Below are 16,107 nucleotides of genomic sequence, written 5' to 3'. Positions count from 1 at the left end.
CTCTTCTAGTCAAGGCAAGGAAGAATGCAATGGCGAAGAACAACACTTTGCAAGTGGACATCGGAGAAAATGGACCAGGGAACGTGGAGCAACCCATGAACGTCCAGAACCAGGAGGAAACACCAGTCATTTATGGCCAGAAGATTTGGACACCTTTGAGCCTCTTGTTGAAGATGTAACCTGCTCACCAACTCAGCGAAAACTGTCATTCCAAGAAGATAACGCATGCACATGTAGCTGTGCTAGGATGGTGAGAGACCTCGTTGGAAAAGTTGGTCAACTGGAAGCGAAAACTGACAACTTGAAAGAAGAGCTGAAGGAAGGGCTGAAGGACACCATTGCAGAAGCAATGAAAGAAGCTATCCGGCAAAGTAAAGAAGAATGGCAAGAGGCCGCTGCCCAGATTACCAGGAAGAGACATGACCAGGCAATCCAGTATGAAATGGTCACACCGGATGAATTTGAGCCTGAGGAGAATGACGACGATTTCAACTTGGAGACTGACCCATCCTTCCACTTGCTAGATATGGACAATACAGTGGCATCAGAGCACTTGGACATGACACCAGTGCCATCATGCAGCCTGCCTAAGTGGGAGAGTACACCAGTGGCATCACATCGCCTGCCTGAACGGTCAGTACTTTCACTAGGAATGCCTGTCATGTCGAGCACGCCAGCACCACTGACTGTATTTGGAACACCCTTACCTGATATACCACTGGCTGTAATCAACATTGACAAGAACAATGAAATTTACAGAGCTGTCAATTGTGAGATGCATCGATATGCGCAAGCAATATTTCTGGAACACGTGCCCTATGCCTTGTATTGCAATAGGACGAAGCGGGTGAACTTTGATGGAAGTCGGAAGAAAGTGCCAATCCCCAACAATTTAAGAGAAGATATCCTCTCAAGATGCCGGACAAGATTCAGGATTGAAAAAGAAGAACTTACCCGGATAAAGGACACGCTGAATGGGGTGCTGCGCATGCCAAGGAAACATGCATGGAGGACAGTCACGCATACAAGTACAGATCTGCAATCAACAAACACGACTTGAAGGGACTTGTCAGAAGACAGGAAGACCCGGCACCGCCGCTGTCCAGGACGTGGCAGCGGCAGAAGAGAGAAGCTGAGGACATTGAGAGGACTAAAGGGGTGGAAAGCAAAAGAGCTAAAGAAGTCCCCTCCCTCAAAGCCTCTTCCACCATAACAGATAGGCCCTATGTGAGGCCAACGAACATTAAACCAAACCTACAGTAGACCAACAGGTCTGAAGAGAGGAAGACCCATGTGAAGAGAAAAGCGGAGGACAGGAGAGGACTACAGGGGTGGAAAGCAAAAGAGCTAAAGAAGTTCCACCCCTCAAAGCCTCTTCCACCATAACAGGTACCGGTAGGCCCTCTGTGAGGCCAACTGTACTGTACATTAATTAATATTGTAGTTTGTTAGGCTGGTGAGATACAGTAGGGCTAATATTAATGTTACAGTAGATTAGTGTGACACTATTAGAGCAGGAAAGGGCCTTGCATGGCATATTCTCTCTCCTACAGGAACCTCTGTGTGGGATTGAGCGGGACAAAGAACAAGAGTATCTCCGGTGAGTACTGTATGTACCGTACCATACCTGTGTGTCTGTCTTTTACTGTCTGTTCATCTCTGCCTATCCTCCTTTCTTCAGGGCGTACAGTGGACCTTGCACTCTGATGCAAGGTAGAGCCTGCACCTGGTATAGGTGAAACTCTGCATCTGAGGCCAAAAGTGCCAGTGATGATTTTAACTTAAAAGCCTAATCTTTTTGTGAAGTCCTCGGTCTAGTAGGGCGTATCGGTCAGCATTGAGTAAGGACTGTTCTCACGTCATCTCTTTCCTCGTAGGTACTGTACAGTAGTCATGTCCGTGTCCAGCTTGGAACTCCAGGACATGCCAGCGGCCGAAGAAAGAAGCGTGGGACAGTAGATGACTATGGGGGTGGAAAGCTAAAGAAGTTCCCCCCCCTCTGTAAAGCATGTTACTGTAGGTTAAATAAAAATTGTCATTAATTTATACAATTGGTGTTTGTACTGTATGTAATTCAGTCTTTAAGTGCGCCTGAGACCCAACACGTGCATCTGTCATTAAAAAGGTACAACAAGTCAATAACACACAGATGCAGGGGTGTATCGTCCTATTGTCCAGGATTTCACTCACCAGGGGCGCGCCGGCCGATGGGGGTTGCCGCCCACAGTCATATACTGTACAGTATCCCTGTTGCCCATCACAGTGATTTCACAGCTGCCCGGCACTTACAGTAGAATACAGTACAGTAGACATACAGTACTGTATACACTGAGGGCCGTTTTCAATTTAGGGGTGGTCTATTTACTTTTTTTAGCCGGTCTCGTCTTTTCACTCCAAGGGGTCTATTTACTGTACTAAGCAGTGTTAGGAGACAGAGTGAGAAGTGATAAAAAAGTGATAAGGTGTCAGTCAATCAGCTCCCAACTGTCATTTTTCAAACACCGCCTGTGAGATGACAGTTGGGAGCACATTGGTTGGCACTTTTTCACACATTGGAGCAAAAACACGCGATTGGCTAAAAAAAGTTTACTGTTGTCGTGTATTTATTTAGTTAAAGCTTAGACAGAGATAAAATTGTAGATAAATAGCACCAACCAATCAGATCCTAACTGTCACTGTACAGGCTGTGTTTGAAAAATGACAGTAACTGTAGTAGCTAATTGGTTGGTGCTACTGTATTTACAGTTTCTCCAATTTTATCTCTCTCCAAGCTTTATTAAATCACCCCTTAAGAGTGGTGTGAAATTAATAAAAGTACTGAATGGGTGATTTACTGTACTGTATTTTACCTTTTAGTTGCTACAGTATCAATAAATGTAAATACAGTATACTGTACTTTATCCACAGAACCAAGTAAAGACAGAAAACGTTGTACTGAATAATACAAATTTTAATAAAAATCAAAAATAAATAAAAATAAGGTTACCAGAAAATTAATAAACAGATCCACCAGGTGGTGGGCCATCTGGCGATAGAGCCCTAAAAAGAACATAATTTGTTCTGTGGAGAGAAAAACAAGGGTACAGTATTACAACACTAATATACTGTACAAAATTGTACAATCTTGACACTACCGTAAATACTGTACTGTACCTCGAGTCAGGCATGGTCCCTGCCTCCCTTGGGGTCCCTGCCTCCCTGGGGGTCCCTGACTGAAGACTGTATTGGAAAAAAATATATTCACATTAACAGTGCTGTATTTACCTTTATATGGTATGGTGCTACTGTACATGGTTTGGCTACTGTAGCTCATAACAAAGTACTGTACAGTACATAAACGAACAGAACAATACAATGGCTACAGTACGGTACAATGCAGGAAAAGTACTGTATAGTGTAAACATTGCTACACCAAAGGTGATTATACTGACTGAAGCTGGCAGACAGAGGGATACTTTAGGTGCGGTGTAGATACAGTACAGTAACCTCCCACAATTTAATGACTATTACTGTACAGTATCTGCAAAGCATGTTTGCAAATGATTGATGACCCTGCACTGAACAACTGCTTGTTCAGAGTAGGCTCATCACATACTGTACTGACAAACTACTGCAAGATTACAATGTCGTAATCATGCAGTGGTTGTCATACCGGTATCTTTAAGTGGATGGGCACCTTTAGAGTGATGTCCTTTATAAAAAAAAAAAAAAAAAACACAAAGTCTGTAAGGAGAAGAGGTTGGAGATGCGTCTTTGTAGTACAGAAGAGAGAGAAAGAGACGTTGTGAAAACAAAAAAAGGAGAGAGAGACAGTACAGAAGACAATATACTGTACAGTTGTGTAGGGTACAGTACTTACACGGCCTGTGAGGCCTGCTTGGCCCATGTTCCGGCAACTGGCCGGTGGGGGGCTGTGGCCTTCCACGTTCCCGCACTGTGGGGGAAAAAAAAAATATTCCTGTTACACAAGTACAGAAACAATTAGTGTGTAAGGAGAAAAGGTTGGAGATGGGTCTTTGGAGTACAGGAGGAAGAGAGAGGCACTGTAAAAAGGAGAGCACAATGTACAGTACAGTAGTGCACGGTACTTACTCAGGGCGGCAAGCCGAGTTCTGAATGAGGAAAGTGGTGGTGGTGCCCTCGTTGGTGGTGGTGGTGATGCCGTCCCTGGTGGTGTTAGGACTGTGGACAAAGAACAGTTTCCATCAAAACCATTTGGAAGGGGGCGTGGCCACGGCAGCAATAGTGTAGGACACAGGGACTCTGAGCTCTCCGGCTGATAATCCTGCTTAACCCTCCTGAGACCCCTATATCAACGTTACTACCCTGCTGTCTCTCACATACCTTGCCAGGAACCTGCTGACTTGGTTGGAGCTGTGTGGAGTGAGGAGAGTGGCTCTTGAGGGCCTCCATTGCATTCCCTGGCCCTGCCTATCTGTGATTCCAGAGCTGCACCCAGGCCTCTCCTCTCCTGTTGGCTTCTGTATTATGCAGCCTGTCTGTGCCTGACAAGGGGGCTTTGCTGGGAGCTTCTGGTCTGCTTCTCCTGCCTGGCTTGTGTTTAGAGTCAGGGTCAGGGAGGTTATCTCTGAGTCTGATACTGCCGGACTTCTGCCAGACATCACTATTTCTCCCTGCTCTGTGTGGAGAACTGTCAGCTCTGCAACTGTGGGACTCAGCAACACTTCTTTCCTTGTAAGTGATTTCTAAGTTTGGAGGAATCTCTGCCTGTTGCTGCTGCTGTGTCACTACCTGTGCATTTATATATTATAACTAGTCTCCTACATTATTCTCCTACATTATATTAATACTATGGGGAAAACAGGTCATGCTGCTGCTGCTGCTGCAAAACTGAAACGCTTTGCCCGTTCCTCTACTCCTGTGCCCCCAGTGTGTTGTGATCCCCAGGGTACATCCAAGTCTGTGACCCCACCTCCCCCTGCTGCATCTGGGTCAGATTCATCACCAGAAGTTACGCTGCAACAAGTGCTGGAAGCAGTTACCTCCTGCGAGACTAAATTGGCAGATAAGATTGAGAAAGTTCAATCTGATATATCTTCTCTTCATCAAGGTCTCCAGCAGGTCCGCGAAAGAGTCGGGGAGGCAGAAACACTTCTATCTAATCTGGAAGATTCCCAGACCCCACTACGGGCTCAAGTGGCCTCCCTGACATCCCAAATGTCCGCAATGCAGCAGAAAATTTCCGATATGGAGGGCAGACTGCGCCGCAATAACGTGCGGTTCGTTGGTCTCCCGGAAAGAGAGGAGGGGTCTTCACCTGAAACATTCCTTGAGAAGTGGTTGGGGGATACATATGGCAGAGACTCATTTACTAACCAATTTGCTGTGGAGAGAGCGCATCAGATCCCTACCCGTCCCCTGCCACCTGGCGCTCCACCGCGCACATTTATAGCCAAATTTCTTCATTACCAGGATCGTGATACTGTGCTTCGATTGGCTCGAGTTAAAGGGCCACTGGAACGCAACGGTGTAAGCTGCGAGTGGTTGCGGATGGAGAGTCAAACTTTTTCTCTACACCACGGGAGGCTGCGGCGTGGCTGGACCGGAGATCTCCTGGGAACAGGCAAATGGCACCGGAATGACTGTACTGATTGCATTTGCTGATTATATTTGTTAGTGTCATTACGACATTAAATAGGCCTTTTTCTGATATTCCAATATTTATATTTCTATAATAATATTTATGTTGTGATATTGGTTGGATATTGTTCTATGTCCCGCTCCCCTTACTGGGTATATATATTTTTTTTCCCTGGTAGGGTTTTTCTTTTTCTTTTGTTGTTTATGTTGATATTTCGGTCAAAATATGGCCGGAGAGTTCCGTTGCATTGGTGGTTATTTTTATTCCAGTGCCTTTTACGCCTATAAGGATCGAGTAGTTGTATCCTGTGGGTTTTAGTGTAGTTTAGTTTTGGGTTTAAGTATGCCTAAGTTCGGGTGGGTATACAGGGTGGGGGGTGGTTTTGGATGGGTTGTCCAGTCTTTTTCTTACAAATGTTTTTTTTTTTTTTTTCTGTACCACACTATTTTTAAGGTAACTTCAATTATGCTTTATAGTTCAATGTATTACAATGGTGAAACTTTTAACATGGAATGTCCGGGGGGTTAATGATCGTTTAAAGCGCTCTTTGGTCTTTAAAATGATTAAGCAATATGGGCCTGATATTTCTTGTCTAATGGAGACGCATTTGGTCGGGAGTAAGGTACTAGCTCTAAAAAGACCATGGGTGGGATGGGCTTATCACTCCTCGCATACTTCATCATCCAGGGGTGTCTCCATTCTTATTAATAAATCTGTCCCTTTTTCTTTTACTGCGGTCCAAACTGACCCTTATGGCAGATATGTGTTTCTGGATTGTGTACTGTATTCTAAGCCCATTTTATTGTTAGCAGTGTACATCCCCCCCCCCCTCCTTTTTCATATGACGTTTTAAAAAAAGCTGCTGAATTTGTGGCCCGTTCTCCAGATACGCCAGTGCTCTGTTTGGGAGACTTCAATAATATAATGGACCAGTCTATGGATAAGTGGCGTGAGTCTTCAAGTTCTCTTTCTAAAGGTGGTGAGGGCTTTGCTAAGTTTGTAACTGACTTGGGATGGGTTGATGCGTGGCGAGTTAAACACCCTGGAGTACAACAATTCTCCTGTTTTTCCTCCGCGCATCACTCTTTCTCTAGATTGGATTTGGCCCTGGTGTCCCCATCTATTGTACCTAATATAACTAACATTGAATATAAAGCCAGAGGAATCTCAGATCACTCCCCACTTCTAGTAGAATTGAATATGTGTAGTCCTAAAGGTCTCCGTTTATGGAAACTACACCCCTCTTGGCTTCTTCAAATGGGTGCAGGTTCAGAGCTGGAAGTTATGTGGGATGGCTATTTCACTGACAATGTGGGATCTGCCTCTGTAGCTAATGTTTGGGACGCCTTCAAGGCCTATTTACGTGGGTCTCTGATCAAAAGGGTAGCAGAATTAAAAACATTTTATAGGGAAAAAGAACGTGTTTTGGAGATGGACTGTAGAAATCTTGAGTTGGATTACTTGGGGGACAGGTTGGAATCTTCACGTTTAAAATGGTTGACTGCACAGACAGAGTGGACTGATCATTTGACAGATAGAATGAACCGTAGACTGTTATTCCATTCTCATTTATATTATATGCAGGCTGACAGAACTAGTAGTTTTTTGGCACACTTGGTTCAAGCTGATCGTCCTTCTGCTGTTGTCTCAGAACTAATTGGGCCTGAGGGTTCTATGGTCACATCTACACAAGATATTGCAGAGGTTTTTAGTTTATTTTATAAAAACTTATATCAAACACAGTTGACTGAGGACGTGAATGCTTTGTCATTATATGTTGCTTCTGCTAGGCTTCCAAAATTGTCATCCGAGGCTCGGGCGTATTTAGATGCCCCGTTGACCCTGGAGGAGGTAGATGCTGCGATTAGTTCCTTTCCCGGTAACAAGGCACCCGGATCTGATGGGATTCCCATAGAGATATATAAAAAACATGCTCGTATCTTTGTTCCAAGACTTTTAGATCTGTTTAATGGGCTCTATGAAGATAATTTGTTCTCTCCATCTATGTCTGAAGCCATAATTGTTGTGCTCCCTAAACCCGGGAAGGACCCTAGATACCCTGATTCCTATAGGCCAATTTCTCTAATTCCCACAGATGCCAAAATTTTGGCTAAGATCCTTTCTATTCGGCTAAACACTGTTATTACTTCAATTGTTCACCCAGACCAATCAGGATTTATGCCAGGCAAGTCGACGTCGGAGAACATTAGAAGGCTGCACACTCACTTACAGGCCTCCCATGGCGAAGAATCGTCCTCTGTTATTGTGTCATTAGATGCTGCAAAAGCATTTGACTCTGTGGAGTGGCCCTTTCTGTGGGAGGTCATGTTATGTTTTGGGTTTGGGCCGGTGTTCTTGAAATGGGTAAAGCTTATGTATGCGAACCCTACTGCCAGGGTGTCAGTGAATGGGTTTATCTCCCCATCCTTCCCCCTGTCTCGGGGCACAAGACAGGGTTGCCCCTTGTCCCCAACCCTGTTTGCATTGGCTATTGAGCCGTTAGCCTGTATTATACGTTCTCACCATGATATTATAGGTCTACAATTGGGTAATAGAATGGACAAAGTTTCCTTATATGCAGATGATTTATTACTTTTTTTGTCTGACTATGTAACAGCTATGCCTGTGGTTCTTCAAGTCATAGAACAATTTGGTATTTTTTCTGGTCTTAAGATAAACTGGGACAAATCATCTATCCTTCCTCTTAGGGGGTTGTATCCGACTGTTCCCATTGTCACTCTCCCTCTCTGTTGGGTAAATAAATTTAAATATTTAGGTGTCTGGATAACTAATTCCCCAAAGGACTATATAGTATTGAATGTTGAGCCCCTGTTTGTCTACTTAAAGGGCAAACTTCAGTCCTGGCGCCGGCTCCCTCTTACCGTTACTGGTAGAATTAACTTAATAAAGATGGTGGTGCAGCCAAAATTTGTGTACGTTTGCAGCATTCTCCTGTTTTTATTACAGATACATTGTTTAGGCGTTTGAATAGTCTTCTTTCTTCATTGGTCTGGGTGAATCGTCGACCACGTATTCAATTGGCAGCTCTGACCCGATCTAGGTCTGGGGGAGGTTTGGCTCTTCCAAATTTTAAATTTTATTATTATGCGGCGCAGATGGCACATATACGGTTATGGCTTCAAGATGACTCCCCTAATGCCCTGCACGTTTTGTTGGTTTCTCAGATTTTCCCTAACTTTACACCATTGCAGGCCTTGCTTGCGGGTAGAATTATACAGAAAGGCCCTCCCCTGTTGATGCAAGCTATTAAGATATGGAAATTGGTATCTAGTATTCTACAGTTTACGGGATTAGATCCAGACACTTCTCTATGTAGTTATCGTATATTACCTGAACTGGCCTCTTTACAGCTTGAGGTGACATGGGGTTCTAACGGTGTAACTACATTGGGTCATTTATATGACACTTCAATTCTTAAATCATTTGCACAACTCCAAGAAGCTCATCATCTCCCTCAATCATATTTCTATAGATATTTACAATTACGGCATGCTCTCTCGGCTCAATTTTCAGATGGCCCTCCTCTAATTCAAATATCCCCATTGAAGTCATTCCTTTTATCTTTAGGTCCCCGGAAGACGCTTTCTTACTTATACTCCTATATATTGTCTTCTTATCATAAGGATAGTTTACCACATCTTAGATCAAAGTGGGAGAGAGATATTGGCCTTATAAGTGATGCGGAATGGGATAATGCTCTAGAAGCTCCTCGTATTTCCACAACTTCTATAAGATTTCAACAGATTCAACTGTTTATTTTACACCGTACCTATTTAACTCCTGTTCGTTTGCTGAGATTTGGGGGGAGAGCATCTGACATATGCCCTAAGTGTAAAATTAGTAGCGGCACTTTCTGGCACCTTCTATGGGATTGTCCGGTGGTTAGCACTTTTTGGAATAAGGTTCTGAGAGTTTTGTCCAATACAGGTATTGCTCCCACTTTAGCTACGCCATTGACGTGCTGTTTAGGCTCTATGGACGATGAGGTAGTGGACAGATATCTTAAACAATACATTGTCAATATGTGTACACTAGCTAAGGTATGTGTGGCTCGGTCGTGGATGGCTCCTACAGGACCAGATTATAATGCTTGGCTGTCCTTGGTCCGTACCACTGTTGAACATGAAAAACATGTGTTTATTTGTCGCAAAGCTGAGAAGAAGTATGAACGTATCTGGAGCAGTTGGCTTAAATCCTGTTATGCCCGTGCATTGCCTAATGATTGACCGGTATATTATTGTTAGGATAATTAGGTAGATTATTACTTTGTTGGAGGTAATGTGCTGTGTGATAAGTTGAGAATTTGTTGGGATCTAGTTGATTTTGCCAATTTTTCAGGTGTTATTTTTGACAATATTCCAATATTTGTATAGTGTGGTATATATATATATATTTTTTTATATATATATATGTTTTATGTGTATGTGTATATATATTTTGTTTGGTTATTTGTTAATGTATTTCTATAAACCAATAAAAATTTACTCAATTTAAAAAAAAAAACATTTGGAAACAAATAAACTGTGTAATGGTGCGTACACACTACACGATATGCTCCCTGAGTCATCCACTTTATCGCCCAGTGTGTACGCACCATAAATCTTGAACAGAGCCTCCATAACAACAAAAACAAACACAGACAGAGGGAGAAAAAGAGAGAGAGAGGGCGGGAGAGGGAGGGAGAGAAAGAAAGAGAAACAAAGGAGAGAGAGAGAGAGAGAGAGGAAGAGGGAGAGAGAGGGAGAGAAAGAGATAGAGGGGGAGAGAGGGATAGATAAAGAGAGGAAAAAAAAAAGAGAGAAAGAGACAGAGAAAGAAAGAGAGAAAAAGAGAGATAAAGAGAGAGAGAGAGAGAGAGAGAGAGGGGGGGAGAGGGAAGGAGAGAAAGAAAGAGGGAGAGAGAAAGAGAGAGAGGGGAAGAGGGCGAGAGAGAGAGAGGGGGAGAGGGAAGGAGAGAAAGAAAGAGAAAAAGAGAGAGAAAGACAGAGAAAGAAAAAGCGAGAGAGAGAGAAAAAGAGAAAGAGAGAGAACAATGTACTGTAGTGTACAGTACTGTACTTACGCAGACTCTCGCTGGGGCCGGCTGGGGTTACGGTGTCTGGAACTGTGAGAAAAAAACATGTAAAGAGAGAGAAAGAGAGAGAGAGAGAAAAAAAGAGAGAGAAAGAGGGAGGGAGAGAGAGAGAGAAAGAGAGAGAGAGAGAAAGAGAGAGAGACTAGGGAAATAAAGCAGAGAGATACAGTACTGTACTTACATGGCATTGGGAGGCCACTGGTTGGTGATGCTGTTGAAAAAAAATGACAGTATGTTACAGAAAAGAGAGAAGATGTTGGAGATGTTTTAAGAGAGAGAGAGAGAGAAACAGAGGGAGACAGGGCGAGAGAGAAAGACAGAGGGAGAGAGGGAGAGGGAGAGGGAGAGGGAGAGAGAGAGAGGGAGAGGGAGAGAGAGAGAGAGAGAGACAGAGGGAGACAGGGCGGGAGAGAAAGACAGAGGGAGGGAGGGAGAGGGAGAGAGAGAGAGGGAGAGGGAGAGAGAGAGAGAGAGAGAGAGAGAGAAAGAAAGAAAGAAAGAAAGAAAGGTTTACTGGATTCGCTGCTGTCCAGCTCCACTATCACTATATGGAGGTGTTCTGCATAAAGAAAATAATAATACACTATTGTACAGTACTCAGTGGGAAAGTAGAGGGTAAACATACTCAACTGTAACATTACTACAGTATATACTGTACTGTATTACAGTATTAATACAAAATGTCCTACAGTATAAAACTGTATACAGTACTTACTTGGCTGGGGAGGGGAGTCTGGGTCCTCCACTTGCCCTGGGGAGGGCTGAGGCACTTCAATGTCTTCAACTAAAATACACAAGGACAGAAACAATTATTGTGTAAGGAGAAGACGTTGGAGATGTTTTGAGAGAGAGAGAGAGAGAGAGAGAGAGAGAGAGAGAGAGAGAAAGAGGGAGACAGGGAGAGAAAGAGATAGAGAGAAAAAGAAAGAGAAAAAACAGGGAAAGAGCGAAAAAGAGAGAGAGAGAGGAAAATTAAAGAGAGAGAAAGATAAAGAGAAAGAAAGAGGCAGAGAGAGAAAGAGAGAGAGAAAAACAGAGAGAGAGAGAGAGAGAAAGAGAGAGAGAGAGCTAAAGAGAGAGAGAGAAAAACAGAGAGAGCTAAAGAGAGAAAGAGAGAGAGAGAAAAACAGAGGGAGAGAAAGAGAGAGAGATAGAGAGAAAAACAGAGGGAGGGAGGGGGAGAGAGAGAGAGAGATAGAGAGACACAGACAGACAGTACTGTAGAAAAAAATGTGGTGTAGTGTACTTACGCGGCCAGATGAGGCCACTGGGCCCGGGAATGTACCCTTGACTTGGTGATACTGTTGAAAAAAAATAATGTTACTATTACACTAGTACAGAAAAGAGAGACACTGAGAAAGAGAGAGAGGGATAAAGAGAGAGAGAGAGAAAGATACCGTAGGTAGAGAGAGACTGACAAGGGAAGAAAAGGAGAGATATACAGTGCTGTAGAAAACAATGTGGTGTACTGTACTTACAGGGCATGGAGCTTCCTGCAGCCTCCTCATCAATGACAAGTCTGTCTGTGAGTACAGTATAAGAAAAAAAATAATATACAAAAAATCAAAAAGGCAGTAGCATGACACTATTGTGTCCATACTGTAACTGTTGTAATCATTACCACTGTCATTTGAGGAGGCTGCAGAAGGTGGTGGTGCTGGTGGTCGTGGAGGTAGGACTGTGGAAAAAGAACACTGTACTGTCAGTTTCCCTCAAAACCATTTTTAAACAAATAAACTGTACAAATTTTGACCAGAGTCGCCATAACACCAAACACAAACACGAGAGAGAGAGAGAGAGAGAGAACAGTGTACAGTAGTGTGTACTGTACTTACTCCGAAAATTCAGCCCACTGGGCCCGGCTGCTGCCGGTGGTGGTGGTGGCGCTGCCGGGGCAGGGGGGGCTTCTCGCCCTGTGGGGAAAAAATCCATGTCGTCATTAAGGAGCATTTGAAAACAAGAGTTCAGTCCTCTATTCCAAATTGGAGAGGGATTACGGTACAGTACTGTAGATGGCCTTAGGGAATTAGCTATTGATTAAAATACAAACCAATACAGTATACTGTAGTACAAAAATTACTGTAGTCTGAAGCTGGCATTGGGCCCAAAATAAAACAATATGGTACTGTACAGTCCTGTATATAAAAAAATATACAGTCCAGTAAAGTACTGTATGACCAAGTGGTGCAACGTCACACATAGGCTATGTGGGTGGCACTGTCGCCACCCCACAAGCTGTACAAGATGGCACATGCGCATGACACTGGAGCCCGAACCCAGCGGAGGACCCCGCTGAGGACTTTGCGAGACCTCGCCGGAGGGGTAAGAACGGTATTAATAAATACAGTACCAGTGGAATTTTCGTTTGTATCACAGTGATACCAAACGAAAATTCCCCCTGGTATTTCCCTTCGTTTGTAAATGGGGCACAGAGTGAGAAGTGATAAGATACCAGCCAATCAGCTCCCAAATTTCATTTTTCAAACACAGCCTGTGAGATGACAGTTGGGAGCTGATTGGAGACCCCTGAATCTGTCCATGACGTACAGTAATAATGTCAGACTTAAAGGGGGCAGGGCCAGCACAGAAAAATAGTGTGTACAGTACTGTAGGTTAACATAGATTTGGTCGACAGACATTAGAATGGTGGATCAATCAACTTGCCTTTTGTTACTGTATGTTTATTAATCAAACAAGCCATGTCGACCAATAGTGTGTAACCCTTTAGTCCATGTACAGTACTGTAGATTTAATCAGCCTGTCAATCAAATGTCTGCCAGTCATGTCAGTATGTTGTAACAACTGTCAGTCATCGTTAGATACTGTAGTATCCAACACCCTACAGTGCAGTGTACAGTAATGTAGAGTATATCAGAGTCGTGCATTGTACTGTATTCGTTATTGTACAGTATACTGTAATTCATGTGATTATACAGCAATGCTGTACTTACTTCGAATTATTCGCCTCCGAATTCGCTCTAGACGAGGCCTGTTCCTCCTAAGCAAATCCGACCACCTGCGCTGCAGTGAGCGAACTCTGCGCCGATCGTCATATAGGCGATATATTTCTGTGCTCGCGCTTCTGTAGGCGAGCTCTTTGTCTTGGTTTGTGGCGAACGCTTGGTCCCGCCACTTCACCAAGACAAAGAGCTCGCCGGACGAGTAGCGTCTTGCCCTCATAGAAGCCATTTTCACTAGCCAGTGACGCACGGCGTACATCGCACGATGCACGACGCACGTCGACACTAATTCACTCGTTACGGCAGGAGTCTGTGGTGCACTGTAATGTAGTCATAACCGTAGTGGCAAAGTAGTGTGGGCATCACGGGATTGAAAAGTTTCTAAAGTCATGAAATCACTATCACTACATTGTCACAAGTTTGTGGTGTAATGCTATACACAGCACCGTCAGCCCTGTCTCTCATTCTAGACAGTAGATTCACTAGCAGTTTCTGCAGTTATGAAATCACTATTCTGTGGTGCTAAATTCTACGGCACCGTCAGTTTTTAATATTCAGTACAGGCACATTCATAGCGGCACACTAGTTGTCCTAGCAGATGGGGGATGGTGTCCTTGGCAATGGTCACAATTCGTAGCATTTTTCAGGACACTAGGGCAGAGCTGACTGCTTACAGTAAATGGATTAACAAAGCTTCCTTTATTATGGTAAGGTGAGGCTCTTGCTTGCTTTGGGGGAAGGGACCTGATGCGCACTGTGTATGACTCTCGGCCCCACTGGGCATGCGCCAGAAATCCCATCGCAACCTTCCTACTGGGCATGCGCCCACCAGAGATGGAAATTCAACAGCATACAGTACTGTACCAACTGCAGTAATACAGCCAACTGCGCATGCTCAGTGATGGCATAGCGCTACATGGCGTATGGCTTGGCGCCACAGATCCCATTTTACCCCCCTCCATTTCTAATCCATCGCAGATGGCTGACAGCCACCATAGCGCCAACCATGTAATACAGAGAGCTCTCTCTCATACAGATACTACTATCGTACTTAAAGTGCAAGATTGAAGCAGCATCAACATTGTCATAAGTTTGCGATGCAACGCTATTTTGTGCTTCAAACGCACAGTCAGCTTTGAACACAGAGCGCTCTCTCACAGTCGGAAACCACTCTCAGACACAGTCCAAGGGACGTAGCCATAGTGCGTAAGGCTGAGACCGCATCTACATTGTCGCATGTTTGCGTTTTGGGCGCACAGTTTGTGATACAGAGCCCTGTCTCACATTCTAGATAGTATTCACTAGCAGTTTCTGCAGTTATGAAATCACTATTCATTGAAATACAGAGCCCTCTCTTGGCACTACAGATCCCATTGTAAACCCTCCACTGGGCATGTGCATGAAATCCCATTGCAACCCCTCGAAGCAGACAGCCACCACAGCGCAGACATTGACGAAAGTTTTGCACTATTTAAACACACAATCAGTTTGTAATGTCTTACTTTTAAGCAGCCTTTTAAACAACAACACTACAGTATTACAGTACAGTACAACACTACTAAAGTAGTTTCACTATAGTGTCCAGAGCAGACAGTGACAATAAAAAAAAATATACGGAACGGTATATTCTTTTCCAGGGATCGAACCCGGGACCATAATTCTACCAAAGTGATCACCTAACCACTAGCCCACACGACAGCTACAGTGAACCGCACAGAGCGGCCTCATCCTTGTGCACTCCTCCCGCTGCTGTTTTTAATTAAAAAAAAATAATAATTTGTCATACTGTAATTCATCCCATCTCAGTGAAAGCTGTGCGTGCATCTCATTAATCTACAGTATCGGTTATACCGTGACAACAACTCGGGCAAATTCTCTACTATTCAGTTACTGCACTGTACCGTATGTACAATACAGTATGTGCAGTGATTTGCATCCTGTTATAAGATGTTACGGTACAGTACTATATATATGTATATTATGTGACATTAAAAATACAGTATGGGTTGTGCGTACATGCAAATGCTGTGAATGTGATATCCATCCAATTTACTGTAAGTTTAACAGTATGGCATTCAGTACAAATTACAACAGTGGAGCACTCGCCACCCAGCGGTTAAGCACTGTATTACATGACGTAGCATAACCTTCTATGAAGAATACCACGGTATGCCACAAGTCCATGGCGCGACTCAGAGGCCTGCACACCACGCCACAAGTCCATGGCGCGACTCACGCCATGCCATGAGCAACAAAATAGCTGGGCAGATCTGTATCTCAAAAAACATTTCAACTATATACAAAATATAATACAGATTAGACTAAACTATTAGCATTAATATCTATGATCCAAAGAAAGAAAGGAAAAAAAAAGAAAGAAATTGAATGAAGACAAGACTAATAGGGAGAGGGATGAAGGACAGGGGTAATTAGGGGTCATATTCGATGCA

Source organism: Taudactylus pleione, unplaced genomic scaffold, assembly GCF_031769625.1.
Source record: "Taudactylus pleione unplaced genomic scaffold, aTauple2 ptg000250l, whole genome shotgun sequence".
Taxonomy (NCBI): domain Eukaryota; kingdom Metazoa; phylum Chordata; class Amphibia; order Anura; family Myobatrachidae; genus Taudactylus; species Taudactylus pleione.
Note: the sequence above shows the minus strand (reverse complement) of the source record.